The following is an 18037-nucleotide window of genomic DNA, read 5'->3' on the forward strand; positions in this document are numbered from 1 at the left end:
AGTAAAAAAGACATCACAGCAGAACAACTCCTACCCCACCTCCTCCCTACTCTCGACAATCTAGATAACGTCACAGCCCCCACGTTGCTTGTGGAAGCCTATAACAGCACGATGATCAAGACACTTGACTTGATTGCCCCTACCAAAATACGCAAAAGCAAACAACTTTGTCACCTAAACAACTGGTTCACACCACACTTGAAAGACCTTAGAATTCAAAAAAGAAAGCTGCAGTCAAATTGGCAACACTCACCCACTGAGGAGAACAAAATTAAATTAGCCACTCTCGCCAAACAGTATAAAAAGGAAATCATAAGCACTAAAAGAAATACCTTTAATGATAGAATATCTAAGGCCAAATCAGATACCAAGGAGCTATTCTCCGTCCTCCGTGAAATGGAATCACCCATACCCCCGACTGATAACATTCCTAAAAATAAGCTCTGGTGCACTAATATACAAAATGCCCTGGTGGGCAAAATTAGCTTGCTCCAAACCAAAATTGCCAATAAAAAAGCTTCCCTGCTCCTGCCAACGGAGCCTACACCTCAGCCACAGCTCCTTCCAAACCAGCCTAACACCCCTCACCCATTTAGCTTCAGACAAATATCTATATTGGAGACAGAAAAAATCATACTATCTCTAAAGCCCTCCAACTGCAAAGGAGAGAATTGTCCTGTCCAAATTATGAAAGATGCAGCTAGAGACCTAGCCCCCTTCATCTCTAAACTCATCAATGCATCCTTTAAGTCTAACCTAGTGCCCAATAACCTCAAACAATCTTGGGTGCTTCCCTTGCTAAAAAAACAAACACTTGACCCCGCAATACCGACAAATTACAGACCTATCACCACTGTCCCATTTCTGCTTAAAATTATTGACAGAGTAGCGTACCTGCAAATTCAGGACTACTTAGAAACTAACAATCTACTAGGCTCACGGCAATCTGGCTTCCGCCCCCTTCATGGTACTGAAACAGCCCTGATTGACCTCAAGACCCAAATTGACGAGTTGAAGGACAATGGCAAATCAGCTATGCAACTCCTCCTTGACCTATCCGCGGCTTTCGACTTGGTAGATCACGCAGTCTTATGCAATCACCTCAGCTCCGCCGCTCATTTTTCAAGTGATGCCATAACCTGGGTACAATCCTTCCTTGCAAACCGGACAATGAGAGTCTTCTCCCCCTTAGCAGCCGCTGATCCCACACAAGTTTCATGCGGTGTCCCTCAAGGATCATGTGTATCTCCAACGATGTACAACATCTTTACTAAGCCTTTGTTTGACAAGTTGGACAGACTGGGTATCATCTACACTAATTACGCAGATGACACTCAGATCCTTATCCCCCTTTCGGGCAACTTCTTGGAAGACACGGCTTTAGTAAATAAGATATATCTCCTCATTCAGGCATGGATGGCATCTCCCGGCCTCTGCCTGAATGACGACAAGACTGAGTTACTGAACCTTGGCTCAGAGCTGGCCATCAAAAAACTTGACCCAAACTATGCATCATTCAACATCGACAATAATGTCATCAAAGTGATGCCTGCAGTCAAAACCCTCGGGGTCTATCTCGACTCAGCGCTCACCTTCAAGAAACAAACTCACTAGCATCTTCCACTGCATATACTTGCAAATTGATCCGAGCATGTAGACCATTTCTAACTGAGACTAGTTGCATTACATTAGCTAATGCACTCATCATATCCAAGTTGGATTACTGTAATGCTCTATATGCAGGATCTAACAAACATATCCTTGATAAACTCCAAACTCTCCAAAACAATGCTATTAGAGTATCTTTAAATATTCCTAATAGTGCTCATATCTCCACCTCTAGGAAAAATATCCACTGGCTAAAAATCAAAGACAGGTTTGCCCTCAAAACACTCTCCCTCACCTCCAAATGTCTTACCAATATAGCTCCCCCTTACCTGGTAAACAGATTCAACAAGAGAACTTCAAACCGTCCTACTAGAATGACTAACGCCTATACCTTAGTGGTGCCTAGATATAAAAAGAGTACAGCTGGCGGCTCCAGTTTTCCGGTCATAGCTGCGCAAACTTGGAACAAACTCCCTCTGGATCTCAGAATGGACCAACCTTATCTTAGCTTCAGGCGGAAAGTCCTCACCTGGATACGTTCCAATGACACTTAGCTTGACCGTCCCATTGCCACCTGCTCTAGAGACCCTAGATGACTGCAACTACATCAACTGATATCTGGTTAACCAGCTTGAACTGTAGTTTTGCATTTTCTTGTACATGCAACTTTGTTAGTAATATGAACTGTATAACTGTATTTTTCCTGTAACCAAGTTCTCAAGTATCCTTGTATTGTCTGCGCCCAGCTACCCCTTCGGGTTTGGTTTTGCGCTATACCAAATAAACAAACAAACAAACAAACAAACAAGCATCATATAGCTCACACAAGCATCATAAAGCTCACACACGCATCCCATAGCTCACACAAGTATCCCATATCTCACACAAGCATCCCATAGCTCACACAAGCATTCCGTAGCTCACACAAGCATCCCCTAGCTCACACACGCATCCCCTAGGTCACACACGCATCCCCTAGGTCACACACGCATCCCATAGCTCACACAAGCATCATATAGCTCACACAAGCATCATATAGCTCACACAAGCATCCCCTAGCTCACACAAGCATCATATAGCTCACACATGCATCCCCTAGCTCACACACGCATCCCATAGCTCACATAAGCATCCCATAGCACACACAAGCATCCCATAGCTTGATCAGCACAACACACATCCAACTGAGCTAAAAGCAGCACACTTTAAGGGCCTCATTACAAGTTCATTGGCACTGCCAAAAGTGGTAATTCCATTACTGCCACCTTTTTGGGCAGTAGCAGAATTACCGCCATTTTTCACAAACCACTGAATTATACATTTGGATATAAAGTGGAGGATTTACCTTCAGCAACATATCAGCCGGTGGTAAATCCACCACAAATCTCCATGGAGCCCTGTGCACTAACCGCATGGGGAATTACACCACATTACCACCACTTGGAATCCCATGGTGCACTCATGGGACCAAGTGGCGGTAATGGTAATGAAGAATAGGGGCCACTGAATGAACACCAAACATGTAATGAGGGTCTTTGCACCCACATTAGCACAGCCCAGCAGCCCACTCACCACAGCGCTGCACCCAAACCAGGTCACTGTAGGACCTCCTCCACAAACCCTAGTGCCTCCAAGCACTCCACCCTCCCACTCTAGCTTAGACCTGGCACCCAACATGCCCCAGATCAAGCCAGCACCTCAACCACCCCCAGCACAACACTGACCCACCGCAGCTCACTCACTGCAATGCCCACTCACCTAGGTCACCCCAGCATATTGCCATGAGGTCAACTTAACGTGCATCTATTTACATCCATCATCTATGGGGTAACTACACGGTACAAACATCACCCAACAGATAGTGCCCCATCGAGGTTGATTATGTGTCACCGCTTGAGGACACCACTAAACTAATGCATGCACATTGCAAAATACAATTTGCAAACTTTTTACCCTTGGTCATTACACACAGCCCGAAGTTTTTTGAAAATTGAGTGTCTTTTTATTTAGCCACAGAGGTGATATGCATCCATTTTGATGGCTGGCTATCATGTCCAATAGACTGTGTACAAACCACCGTCATGAGGATGTACGTTCTTGAACAATTAGCTCCACTCATTTTATGACTAAACCACATGCCTTTGTAATGACTCTATGTGGGAACGTCACGTGATCGCGGGAGCGTGGTCTCGCGAGATCTGGACTTGACGAGATCTCGTGAGCTCGCACTCCGCGAGACAACGTTCCCGCCAGAGTTGGCGAAGCGCCAGACCAGGAGGTCGACTGAGAGCGCTGCTCCTGATGAGGAGCCATCAGAACTGAGGCCCTGAAGAGCCTAATGACACCAGCTTCCAGGGCATAACTCCAAAGCCATAGGAGGCCACATGGGAGCCCTGGAAGCTTGCAGCGTGCCATCTTTGGGCACACCTTGCCCCCAGTGATGCAACTGGTAGGGCCCTGAACTGAACTATGAGTAGTTCCCCCGTTGCAGCGTACCAAGTTTATGCCCACCTGTTTGTCTTGTAATAAAGACAGTTAAAGCCCACTGCAGCGTCCTGTCGTCCTTTAAGGCCACAACATAATTGGCGACGAGGATATCAAAAGACCCACAGGTCCAACATGCAAGGCGCCACACCGCCCCTGCGTTTCTCCCTTCGCCAGGAACCCCAGCGATTCCATGGATGCAATGGGAGCCCCTTTTCTCCACCTATCTGGAAGCGGTGGGCGGCACGCGATATGCCCCCGTCAGGAAGAGGGCGATGCTACTAAATGCATTGGGGGTTGAAGGTCAGCACATTTTTGCCAGCTTGAAAGCAATACCTGCGGCCGACGACGACGATGACGACAATGTCTACAAGGAAGCGACTCGTCGCGTTGTGAAGAGGTTCACGAATAAGGAGAACGTGGTACTGCACAGGCTGAGGTTCTACACCCGCAAACAGGAAGGGAGCGAACCCGTGCACGACTACGTCACCAGGATGAGGGAGCTGGCTTCTCTTTGCGCCTTTGGCGAAAATGCAGAACAAGTTATCTGCGACATGCTCGTCGTTCACACTAACTCTAGGAAAGTCCAGGACAAGTTCATCCAAGAAAAGGAGGAAACCCTTGACAAGGCCATCCAAATTGCCAGGGCAGAGGAAGAAACCTCCAGCAGACGCAAAGAGGCGGGAAGTCACCTGCCCGTGCCCGAACTTGCGGCGCTACAATGGAGAGGGCGCAGAGACAAGCAGTCCCGCGACAGCCCAAGAGACAAAGGCCCCAGACAAAAGGAGGTGCCGAAATGTTATAGATGCGCCAGCACCAAGCACATGGCGAATGATCACGACTGCCCCGCCAGGAATAAGGAGTGCTCCAAGTGCGGACGCATTGGTCATGTGGCTCTGGCATGTACATGGCGGGAGAAAACAGTTTCCCACGTCGATGGCGACAGCGCTTCGAGCGATGATGACGAACTACAGGACAGACCCATGGTCGTCATGGTCAACACCCCCCATGCCAGGAGGGAAAAGCCCCACTGCACCATTAAAGTGGACGGAATGGAAACACGTGTCATGGCAGATTCGGGATCTGACCTCACTATCCTGCCCATCAACACGTATAAGGAGATGATGGGACAAGCACAAGTAGAGATCAGAACGACCAGGCAAAAACTGACGGTGTTCGGAGGTGCAAATGTCGACCTACTAGGCTACATCAGAGCCCGGATCGACTTCAAAGGGAGGTCTACCACTACCAAAGTGTACTTCTCACCCAAAGGCCCAGCCGTGCTGGGATGGGACGATCAACACAAACTCAGCATAAAACTAGATCCCAGCACTCCGGAACAGGTACTCATGGTCTCCTCAGGAGCAGCGCAAAATTATAAGGAGATTTTCCGGAGCCTGTTTTCCGAGAACCCAGGGAAAGTGAGAAACTTTGTCCACAAGATTCGCCTGAAACCCAACGCGGTCCCGGTGAAACACAGTCAGGGCAGTACCTGCCACGGCGAGACCCGCATTGGATGCCCACCTCCGGAAGATGGTCGAAGAAGGCACCATCGAGACTGTGGAGTCTTCAGAGTGGCTGAGTCCAGTGGTGTTGGTCAAAAAGAAATCCAGCAACGACCTCAGAATATGCATCGACCTGAGAAGCCAGAATCTAGAGGTAGTCACGAATAGCTTTCCTCTCCCCAGCATCAACGAGATTGTCCTCATGATGAAAGAGGCGGCAATCTTCTTGAAGCTGGACATGCGTGACGCCTATCACCAGATTCCCCTACACAAATCCTCCCGCCCTCTGACAGAGTTCATCACCCCTTTCGGCACCTTTCAATATACCCGCATGCCATTTGGGTTGTCGTCGGCAGCATCCGCATTCCAGAGGATGATGAACTCTCTACTTAAAGGACTCACAAATGTTTCTTTCTTTCAAGACGATATTCTCATGTATGCAAAAGACAACAAGACCCATGACAAAACTCTCAGGGCAGTCCTGAGCAAACCTCAAGAGGCGGGCATTCATCTACGCCACGAAAAATGCATCTTTGGAGTGAGCAAGGTAGAATACCTTGGGTACTGAATCTCAAGTGAAGGCGTCAGCCCCAAGAAGAACCTCATGGAAGCCATAACAGAAGCCCCAGCTCGATGTCCAGAGAGGAACTACGCTCATTCCTGGGCCTAGCCGAGTACTATGCTAAATTCGTCCCGAGGTTCTCCGAGACCACGTCCCCCATGAGGGAGCTTCTGAAGAAGGGGGCAGCCTACTCCTGGGGACCAGAGCAAAACAAAGCGTTCAGTGAAATCAAAAGGAGAATTCTACACGTGCTATGCCTGAAACCGTTCAACCCTGAATGGGGCACCTGCATTACCACAGACGCCAGTGCATACGGCCTGGGGGCCACCTTGACCCAGAAAAAGGGAGACACTGAAAACATTGTGGCGTTTGCATCAAAAGCGTTATCATCATCGGAGAAGAATTACTCCACCGTTGAGAAAGAAATGTTGGCATGTGCCTGGGCCGTCAAATACTTCAGATTTTATGTTTGGGGCACGAGATTCAGGTTGGTCACCGACCACAAACCCCTCATTCACATGCTGAGCCCGGGCGGTACCAAGACCGCCACCCCGAGGCTGGCCAGGATAGCCGCAAAGCTTCAAGAATATACATACGAGATAGTGCACATTGCGGGTTGGAAAGATGCACAAGCGGACTGCATGTCCAGGCTCCTGGACCAAAATGCCCCTGGTACCACATTCTTGGAAGATGAGTGTGTCGTAGCCTCCATCAGTGACTTGAGTAACGGCGAGTACATGGACCTGAGTGAGCACCACTGGCAGGAGGAATTCGAGCAGGATGACGGCCTACGGCGCGTAGGTGTCTGGGTTCGCGAAGGGTGGCCCGACGAGAGAGCGATCCCCGAAGGCCTTCCTCCTTACTGGACGGTGAACAAGGAAATCACCACCTAGAAACGGTCTCATTCTCAGAGGCGATCAAGTCATCCCGCCCAGCGGAATCCGCAAAGTGATACTGTGCAGAGCACACGCAGGCCATCTGGGGTGCAACATGACCAGACGCAGGATACGCAACGCCTACTGGTGGCCGGGCATGGACCAGGACATACGACAAATGGTCGAAAGGTGCCATGAGTCCACCAACAGTGACAAGCGCCTAGCCATGAGGCAAGCTCCCATGCTGCCCACCGAAGTCCCCAAGGGGGTGTGGTGCAAACTAGGTTTGGATTTCATTGGGCCTTTGGACAACATGCCCCCAGAACACAAATACGGGATAGTCATGGTCGACTATTTCTCCAAATGGGCCGAGGTTGACTTCACCGCAGACATCACCACAAGCACAGTCATCGAAGCACTCACCGCCGTATTCCAGCGGGAAGGCCTACCAGAAGAACTCGTCACGGACAACGGAGTCCTGCTGGTCTCTTGAGAAATGGAGAAATTCATCAAACTCAACAACATTCGACAGCGGAGAGCAAGTCTTTACCACCCACAGGCCAATGGCCTGGTTGAACGGGCAAACCGCTTCATCAAAGAGGCGCTGCAACTGGCGCATGCCTTGGGCCTAGACCCGTACAAGACAGTCAAGGAAGCTGTAGCAGCCCACCGTATCACCCTCAACGCCGTCACGGGTGTTTCGCCATTCCATCTGCTAAGGGGGAGAAGGGCAGCATCCACGCTGGTACCATCGTGGCTCCACCAGTGAGGGCCTACGAAGAAGGGGACATGGAAGACGTAGCTTTCCGCATGCAGCGTAACAAAGAAGCCATGAAGACTCAAGGGGACTTGCGTCGAGCCGCTCACCACACAGTAGTTAACAAAGGCGACCTAGTAAAGATACGCCTTCCCCACAAAGACACTTCGACTGGCTCCAGATACAGCAGTCCCATAGAAGTCCTGGAGAAAGGGTCAAACCACATTTGCACCAGCAACGGAAGGAAATGGAATCTAGAAAGGGTGGCCATGTACCGCAGGAAAGGATCCCTTGAACAGCCACACTGGGAAGCCGGAGAAGATCAAGACCACCAGGAGACATCTGAAAACTCTCACCTCTCAGAAAGAGGTAACTCAGAGTCACACCACGGCAGCGAGTTCTCTAGCCCCAACTCTTCAACCCCACTCAGGGAGTCACAGCGAAGAGCAAGCCAAGGAGAACCCAAATCACCTGCACCCCTTCAAGAGCGTTCCCGCAGTCCTGCCCCATGTCCAGATCGGAGTAGACCACAGAGAGAGAGAAGGAGACCCAGCAAGTTTGCAGACTTTGTCATGGAATGACCATCCATCCTTTTTCCCAGTAAAGGAGGTGTGTGGGAACGTCACGTGATCGCGGGAGCGTGGTCTCGCGAGATCTGGACTTGACGAGATCTTGTGAGCCCATGCTCCGCGAGACAATGTTCCCGCCAGAGTTGGCGAAGCGCCAGACCAGGAGGTCGACTGAGAGCGCTGCTCCTGATGAGGAGCCATCGGAACTGAGGCCCTGAAGAGCCTATTGACACCAGCTTCCAGGGCATAACTCCAAAGCCATATGAGGCCACATGGGAGTCCTGGAAGCTTGCAGTGTGCCATCTTTGTGCACATCTTGCCACCAGTGATGCAACTGGTAGGGCCCTGAACTGAACTGTGAGTAGTTCCCCCGTTGCAGCATACCAAGTTTATGCCCAGCTGTTTGTCTTGTAATAAAGACAGTTAAAGCCCACTGCAGCGTCCTGTCGTCCTTTAAGGCCACAACACTCTAACTCTCTTATTTAATCATCTCCTGTGCCTCTTGTCTATGCCTGCATAAGCACGGGGATTGGACGAGGGACACGCCCTTGGGACCCCATTGGCCGGCCATTCCCACAGGGTTTGCTCATCACAGCTACCATTCCAGGCTGTGGACTCCATGGTAACGTTTGTACCATCCGATCCACGGTAAGTTTTAGACTATGGACTTGTGCTCACACGTTTTTCTCTTTTCCCATGGCAGCAGACTTACCGTCTAGTTTGACCTTGCACGCTAATCTTTGATACTGGCAGTTGTGTCAATAGTAACTCATCCACCTTTGTAGACACGCACGGTGTATGTAAACACTTCTGTATAGATTTTATGGGCCTTACTCCATCGCGTGTAAAATAAAATAGTTTATGGGCCATACTCCATCACCTAGCCCACTCTCTGACAACTGCTCTAACATTTTGGCGCTAGTCGCCTCACAGCATAAATGGCACAACGGCACCGCACTCTCCACGGGCAAACACTCATCCCTCGCCCTGTTGAGACTACCCAACAGGGTGGTTCCCACGTGCTGTGCCACTACGAGCACTTCCAATCCAGCCAGATGTCGCTCCACGTACACCACGTCTAGCGATTACGCCATTGACCATCACAAGCACCCACCACTGGGTCCGCTTGTTCGATGGACAAGACTAACCCCTCGTGGTTCCTCCCATTTAAAAACTGGAACCATCACACAAGGAGTCACCAACTTGTTGTACAGCACTGACACCTTATGGTCCGTGCTTTTATCTTAGATTTGGGACCCATCCAGGCCCTCTTCCAGCCCACAGGATCCTGAGACAAACCCAGCCATCAGGAATCCATGGCTCACCTGAAGTGCATTTCGCACCCACAATCCAAACACTATTGAGGATTGTCCAAACACAGCATCCAACTGCTAATGCAGCAGCAGGTAAGCTGTGCATTGATACACTTCTTTGATGTATCATCGTGGCACCACTGAGCCATTATTTATTAATTCTTAAATCATTGAACTACACCCCGAGATCCTGACAAGCCTTTATCTCACACACAGATTTTATGGACAAGCACAACTGGTGACAATCCTGATGAAGGCCAAAACCCAGACAGGCTCCAATCCAGCCCCACGTGGCCAAAACACACCTGTGTCGATCCCCTGTGACACAACTGCAAAAACTCCCCTCTGAGTATGTTCTGTAGATTTTGTTGTGTCCACTCTGTGTTAGTCATACCCTGGACTACTTGCAGTCCCGGGTGCACCTTGCTTCAACTGTAGGTTCATCCTACTATCATATGTGACTGTGCCCTTGTGTGGATTCTTACCTCTACACTATAGAGGTTGATATCTATCCTGTATTTCCACTGTTTATAATCACAATCTGTCCGGTGTCAACTGAATTTCGTGCTTATCGAAAGTTCTGTAAAATAATTGAAAATTTGTTCCAAAAAAAACGTGTGTGTTTGAAATAAATTTACATGTTCAGAACCACACAACTGCTTGTAGGATCTCTCATCCTGATTTTTTTTATATTTATATGTGTACCCCAGCATAGCCTCCACCAATCCTGGCACAGCACAGAACAGCACTGACCCAACGTCTGTTTACTGCGATAGTTAGCTCCGGACCACAGATACCAGAATGCATTTGGTGGGGTACCCACATAAGGAAGCACATAAAACATTGCACAGCGCCTCCCGAACCGTAGGTCAAGCATGTCTCAAACACCTCGTGGTGAATGGTGTAGGTTGTCCAATGGTTAAGGCACAAGGTAAAGGAATTTAGGGCAGTAAACAGAGGCAGGAGACTGATGTGCAAGCGATTTCAGCGCCAGTAGACAGGGCACAGCATAGATAGAATGCAAACTCTGGGTGCAATGAAGCATGATGTTAATTAAGAATTGTTGTGACAGGCACTGGGCATCCTAACAGTTGTAATGAAATGGAATGAATTAAGAAGAGTTGAGCATTGTGCACCCTGACATGATGTGAATGCACGACCAGGTGGTTGCTAGCTGATCGCGTGTAGGGAGTGCATTAGCTCCCAGAGCTATTTTGCCCTTGAGAGGAAACTAAAAGTTATGCGCACATTGTTCATTATTTAACGTTCAACGGATTAGGTCATGATCCCGGCTCAAACTCAAGCGAAGAACACAAAAGTATGCCAGTCAGGTAACACAATGGTGTCCCCTCCAAAAACATCTTTCTTTTTGCAGATACCCTGATTACTGGACAATTATCAACACACTTGTTCTGTGACCAAATCGTACAGTTTCTCCTCATGGTGTATGAAATGGTAGGACGATCCTATAATTTGAGCCAACCGCGTGTTGCACTCTGGAACTTGGAGATCCATATTAAATTTGACATATAATAAATACTACGAGCTCCAAAATGCAGACGGCTGTAGCGCTATGTAAATGCAGAAATGAATACTAAAAGTGTGCAGTGGACCTCTGCTGCACCAGTCTGTATGCAGACCTGTCCACATTGGCCTCTTGGTGGCCCCCACACCTAACACCTAGTGGTGATCCCCCCACCAGCCATGGAGATTCACCGGCTTGGGAGGAAGGAATACAGGCAGCTCCAAGGGGAAGGGGCACCTGGCAAATGGGGGAGTGTGATAAAAGGGAGGGCATGCTGGGGTGAAGAGGATGGCAGGAGGCAGAAGGACATTGGCTGAATACTGGGGCAAGGTGTGAGGGGCTGTCCAGAGGCAAGGCTGGATAGTGGGAGGCCGGGAAATGCTTATATGCACAGGTTTGGGGAGTAGTAGCCCTCTTTGTTTGCTGACTTGAACGGTGAAAGGTGTAGGGTCCCTGAGTAGTACTGCTGCTGCCTTTCCAGGTAAGTTTGTTCTTAAATAACTTACATCTGCTTTTGTTTCCCATTTTGCTTACTTATGGCAACTTATTCCAATGTCACTTCCATGGTTGGAATTCTGCTGTAGAAAGACCAGGGCATGTTGCCTCTGTGATGTTTGTGTCCCCCCCACCCACCCCCAGCCACTCTTGCCCCCCATGAAGCTCTTTTTACTGTGACCATAAGATGGCCAGAGAGAACGCTGCCATTAGTGGACCTCTGCTGCACCAGTCTGTATGCAGACATGCCCCCCCCCGGGCTCCTTCACACATGCGCATGTGCTCGCATCCATCTGTTCCCCCCCACCCCGCCCACACTGCAGTACATGCCCGGGTTTCTTCCATCATGTTCCGTATTCAGAGAAAGCTTTGATGTTTAACCTGCTGAGGTCGATAAATGAGCACCATACTCTGTTGGTAATGAGCAGCGCTCAGAAGCCTGTAGCGCTATGTAACTGCAAAAATGAATAGAAAATAAAGTGTGCTGTGCGTGCGCATGCTCAGTCATGACTTATAGTTAAATAGTGGGAGCAGGGCTGCCGAAATAGCAGAGGCATCTTTGTACAGAGGAAAGCAATAGGGGCAGGGGAGGGGGCGCTCGGGGCAGTGTCTACACACCTCAGCCATTTTACACCGGCCCAGGGCGTGGGTGAGGGTGTGCCCCCACCTTAGATCTTGCTTGATGTGGTCAAGGCTCAGTGCTGCCCGGATGAGCCATCTCCCCCAGCAGTAACATGAGGCAGGCAGGGCAAAGCCTGCTGATGCCAGGGAGAAGGGAGGGGGATCCTGGCGTTCCACAAGACCCTCATTCATGGGGGATCTGGGCTGGGCCGGGGATCGAGGATCGAAAGTCAGAGAGGCAGGGCCCTTTTGTTGGAGGGGTGATTTTCTCACACCCTAGTCTATATTTACACAATAATCTGCTTTCCTCATTTTGCCATTAACATGCCCGCCCATTAAGAAATTACCTGCAAATAAAACGCCTCTTTGAAGAAAGCACATCAATGTTTGGGCTGCCGTAAGAGGGCCCTTTGCACCCCACCCAGGTGTGACAGCATACCACCGGGAACTCACAGGGTCTCAGTCCGCGACTCTTTAAGCACCATCTCTCTATAGGCTGCTACTTCCTAAAGCGCCTTGAACATTGCCCCCTCGGCACACACGCTGGCTGGCCATTCGAAAACATCCACCGAGCTCCGTGAGGAGTTTGCATCGGGAGAGGTTTCAATCCACTTGGGTATGTCATCAAACTGAAAAAAGAGGAATTGTTTCCATAACCACTTACCCCACTTTACTGGTACAAGGGCAAATGCCTGCTCTCGGGAGGATTTTCTCATGGGTAGGAAAAAATGACAGGTCAGGCTGTCAGATTTTTCTACCCCGTCACTTTTTCCTACCCCTGGGGGGCTTGCCCAATGCCTGCTCTCGGTGTGATTTTCTGACGGGTAGGAAAAAACGACAGGTCAGGCTGTCAGATTTTCCTACCCCGTCACGTTTTTCCTACCCCTGGGTGGGTTGCCCAATGCCTGCTCTCTGTAGGATTTTTTGACGGGTAGGAAAAAATGACAGGTCAGGCTGTCAGATTTTCGTACCCTGTTACTTTTTCCTACCCCTGGGTGGGTTTCCCAATGCCTGCTCTCAGTAGGATTTTCTGACGGGTAGGAAAAAATGACAGGTCAGGCTGTCAGATTTTCCTATCCTGTCACTTTTTCCTACCTCTGGGTGGGTTGCCCAATGCCTGCTCTCGGTATGATTTTTTGATGGGTAGCAAAAAATGACAGGTTAGGCTGTCAGATTTTCCTACCTCGTCACTTTTTCCTACCCCTGGGTGGGTTTCCCAATGCCTGGTCTCGGTAGGATTTTCTGACGGGTAGGAAAAAAGGACAGTTCGGGCTGTCAGATTTTCCTACCTGATCATTTTTTCCTACCCCTGAGTGGGTTGCCCAATGCCTGCTCTCGATAGGATTTTCTGACGGGTAGCAAAAAATGACAGGTCGGGCTGTCAGATTTTTCTACCCCGTCACTTTTTGCTACCCCTGGGTGGGTTGCCCAATGCCTGCTCTCTGTAGGATTTTTTGACGGGTAGGAAAAAATGACAGGTCAGGCTGTCAGATTTTCCTACCCCGTCACTTTTTCCTACCTCTGGGTGGGTTGCCCAATGCCTGCTCTCGGTATGATTTTCTGATGGGTAGCAAATAATGACAGGTCAGGCTGTCAGATTTTCCTACCCCTGGGTGGGTTGCCCAATGCCTGCTCTTGGTATGATTTTATGATGGGTAGCAAAAAAGGACAGGTTAGGCTGTCAGATTTTCCTACCCCGTCACTTTTTCCTACCTCTGGGTGGTTTGCCCAATGCCTGCTTTTGGTAGGATTTTCTGATGGGTAGCAAAAAATGACAGGTTAGGCTGTCAGATTTTCCTACCCCGTCACTTTTTCCTACCCCTGGGTGGGTTGCCCAATGCCTGCTCTTGGTAGGATTTTCTGATGGGTAGGAAAAAATGACAGGTTAGGCTGTCAGATTTTGTGCAAGAAGGTGCAAGAAGAGGAAAAGAACAAAACAGAGAAGCACAGGGTGGCTGAGGAACGTCAAGAATGACAATGTTATGGTAATTTTTATTTATATAGCGCCTATACACAACACAAGTGTTTCAAAGCGCTCAAGCATAGAGGGCAGCAGGTTTATGAAGAACAATAAAATAGGAATGGTCGCCGGTCACTCACCTATAGTAAACGAACCCCAATTAATCCTTATAAGACATATTTCACATTTAAAAATGTATCATGTGAGGTTCCAGGGAGGCAAAAAGGAGCCCATCCACCCAGAGCAGTTACTAGTCCATTTGGTGCCCAGGGCGAAACACTACAATGCGCCCCCCAGGCTTGGCATGCACGCCACTTCCAAACTACACCTCACAGTTAAGTAATTCCACCCCAATGCCAATAAATCACTGCTATACAAATCAAACAGGTTTCATTACATTGTGACTGAAGAACTTTGCAAAAACGCTAAATGTAGTGTGGGACTGTTTTTTTGGTCAAAGTGCGCCCCTTTGATGAGTTGCTTTTTTATGCAACTACTAGTTTTGACCAGTGTTGCTGAATATCCTTTAAATCATTGAACACCCCCGTCCCAGCGATTGGGTACTATTCAAACAGCCTGTCACAAAAAGAATGAATTGTCATTTGCAGCTGTGTGCCACTTTTTCATTGGTTCCCAAGCCAGTTTTATGCCCCAGTCCGACCCTGGTGGCTGCCTAAAGTGAGCCATTGAGGTTGTATTCCCAGGGCAGGCGCGGATGATGGGGAGCACCAGGTGCAAAAAAGTAATCATAGAAAAGGGATCGGGAGTTGTTACTTCCTCTTTGTCAGTGAAGTAGAGGTCTACCCATCTCCCATGTCCCCATGTCTGACACTTGAGCATGCGCAGTTTGTTCCTCTTCCTGCCTGTACTTTGGTGATTCTCTCTCAGGGCCCAGTACTTGCTTTTGCTTTCTCAGCGCCCGGCAAGTTTACACCTCTGCATAGGTCTTGATACTTGAGCATGCGCAGTTTTTTCCATGATGTACGCATGCCCAGCACCGCATGCTTTTACTGCGCATGTTCCTTGGAGCCGTATATCAGCACAGCACATGCTCTACGGATCCGTGTTTCAACCCTGCGCATGCTCGGAGAATTAGTATCTCGGCAGTGTGTATGCTCAGAGGATCAGTATCTCAGCAAGGCGCATGCTCTAAGGATCAGTATGTTGGTACTGCGCATGCTCTCGGGATCCATATCTCTACATTGCGCATGTCTGTTCTTTAGTTTGGCGGCCTGGATTTGCTGATGCTGATCTTTATCTCAGCCAATCTGCAGTTACTCTCCGAGATCCAAAGCGTGGTATGTGGTCTTTTTTTGTCTTCCTGGGATATCAAATATGACGTTATCAAATGTGAAATACATCCAGCGGTGTAAGCGCACGGGAACTAAAGAGCACGATGTCCCCCTTTTTTTTTTTTTAAAAAAAAAACCGTATACTTTGTTTTCAAAGTCATCCCTACTGGGGACTCGAACCTGGGCCTTCCCGATATCAAGCCAGTGTAGCTTTGCACTGCTCTATCTCGCACGTGTTCGAAAGGGATACTTTATTTCAATAGACTCGGATGTAAAACCTGTTCCCAAACGGCCAAGAAGCCCAGTTTGACAGTGATCTGGATCTGCCTGTGAATGGTTGTGGGATCTTGTTTGCATGTAATGGGAGGGGGTCGGGGAGGGGGGTGCATGTGGCTAGGCATGTTCTTTAAGAGATGTGAACAGTGAAGGGGAGGCTGCATGAAGGTGCAGGCTGAATGGGACAATGACAAACTAACGGTATTCATTTAAATCAATTTTCTTTCGTTGTTTTCTTCAGTTTTACTAGAACTGTTGTAATACACAATGTTGCAGGGCGCAGTGGAGGAAAGGAAGGACCCATGAGTATGGGGCAGTGGGCAGAAATGGAGGCAGGGTGAGGGAACACAGTTTTCACACATTTAAAAAAAAAAAACATTTTAACCACTAAATCCTTCACAATCTTTTAAGGAATAATTGGGGAATCATTTTCTGTAGGTGAGTGACCAGCGACTATTCCCTTTGGTGAGAAAGCAATCCTCTTTTTTGGCCAAGTGTTAAGTTGTCTCTGCTTGTTCTTCATAAACCTCCAGTTAATCCTGTCTTCTGTGTATGTGATGGAGGATGCATTACTGGGCAGGGAGAGGAGATGTCTTGTGTTTGTAGTATTTAATTAATAACGTAAGATTGTCTTCCATTTCTAGATCTAAACACACTATTGCGTCATCCTACTCTGCACAACGTAAGAAGCACAGGCACCAAAAGGTAAATAATTATTATAGTTTGTTTCTCTGCACAGGTTGCTCTATGCTTCTGAGATAGCCTGTCTCCCTCCCTGTGTTCCTGAACCCTTCATGCACCCTTCTCTCCTGTCTTGTCTCCATTTCTCCCCCCTGCCTCATCCTGGAAGTGGTGTCCTGATCCAGGTTTAGTGTCCATGTATGTGGTTCAGTGGACTAATGTGTGTGTGTGTGCTTATAGTCACTGGTCCACCCAGCCCTTCATCCATCCAAGATTAACAGAATGGGTTCCGCTGAGTTGTGTAACAATGACCATCTGTTAGCTTCTGTCTATAACACCAAAATGCACCAGTGGGAGAGCGGGGGGAGGGGGGAGCAGCACTCTACAAATACACGTATTATTTTATGTTAATACATTCCTCTGTGCCTTCCTATTAATTAGTAATTTGCTATTGGACCTGTATGGTGGATCCCAGCACTTTGCTATAGGGGTGGAGAAGTGGAGGTCTACAAGTGAATTAAATAGGCACATTGGTAGCTACAAGTAGTGTTGGTTGTTCTCCTTCCAGATCACCAGGGGAGCAACGGAACGCCAGATCTGCACTTGGCCATCTATCTGGGTGTTGTTTCGTGTCTAAGTATGAATGAGGGAGCATTCGGGAGAGGAATTGAGAACAAGAGGTAGTCGATGGAAAGGATGGTATGGAGTGCGGAAGTATGACAGACCCACACTCCCCTTGCCTGTCCACCCACTAGAGGCGCCTCAGCAAGGGGTGACTGAAAAGGAAGCCCCTTTTTCATGCTTGTGAAGGGAGGTGAGTCAAGGACAGTGACATGCCTGCGTACACGCGTTCGTGAACGGTTAGAGATTCAGGTGATCAGAGTATTACAGGCTCCTGAATCATCTGTATCCCTTCTTGTCTCCAGTTATTGAAAATAATGACCAAATGGCATTGTTAGGTGTTAGGATCCCCTATTGGCTAGCATCCCTTGTGCATTCCTGATGAAAACCCACTTTGAAGCACTCGCCCACACCTTGCCCTGGGAGGGAAGCTCCCTCAACTGGGCATAGGGGCCTCATTATAAGTTTGGCGGTAGCCTTGCCGGTAAAGCTGTCAAACTTGTGAAAAGTTCTGGCACCCGTCAATGAGGAATTACCGGGTTATTCCGACTTTGACGAATCCGGTAAGTCCTCCATTTCCGGGTGCTGGTAAATGTCAGTCCCCATTCCCATTGGAGCCCCATAGGGCTCAATGTGAATGGGGACGTCGGATGCACCGGTGCATCTGACATGCTGTGCTCGCGGGTGCCGCTCTGCCCGCCATGTCAGACTTGGCAGGCTGACAGGCACCCGCGAGCACAGCTCGTAGTATGGCGGTACGGTAGCAACGGTGCTAGTAGCTTACTGGCACCGTTGTTACTGTACCACCATACTTATAATGAGGCCTTAGCTCTCATCAAGTCCTCACAGCTCAGACGCTGCAGATACTGTTGCTAACAGCAGCATGATTCAGT

The 18037-nt window shown here is 48.8% G+C and overlaps 1 pseudogene; it reads left to right on the forward strand.

The window, feature by feature from the left end:
• Positions 1–18037, forward strand: part of LOC138498530 (zinc finger protein 585A-like) — a 1446290-nt pseudogene that overhangs the window by 1092976 nt on the left and 335277 nt on the right.

Source organism: Ambystoma mexicanum, chromosome 5q (genome assembly GCF_040938575.1).
Source record: "Ambystoma mexicanum isolate Mex_15411 chromosome 5q, UKY_AmexF1_1, whole genome shotgun sequence".
Lineage (NCBI taxonomy): Eukaryota > Metazoa > Chordata > Amphibia > Caudata > Ambystomatidae > Ambystoma > Ambystoma mexicanum.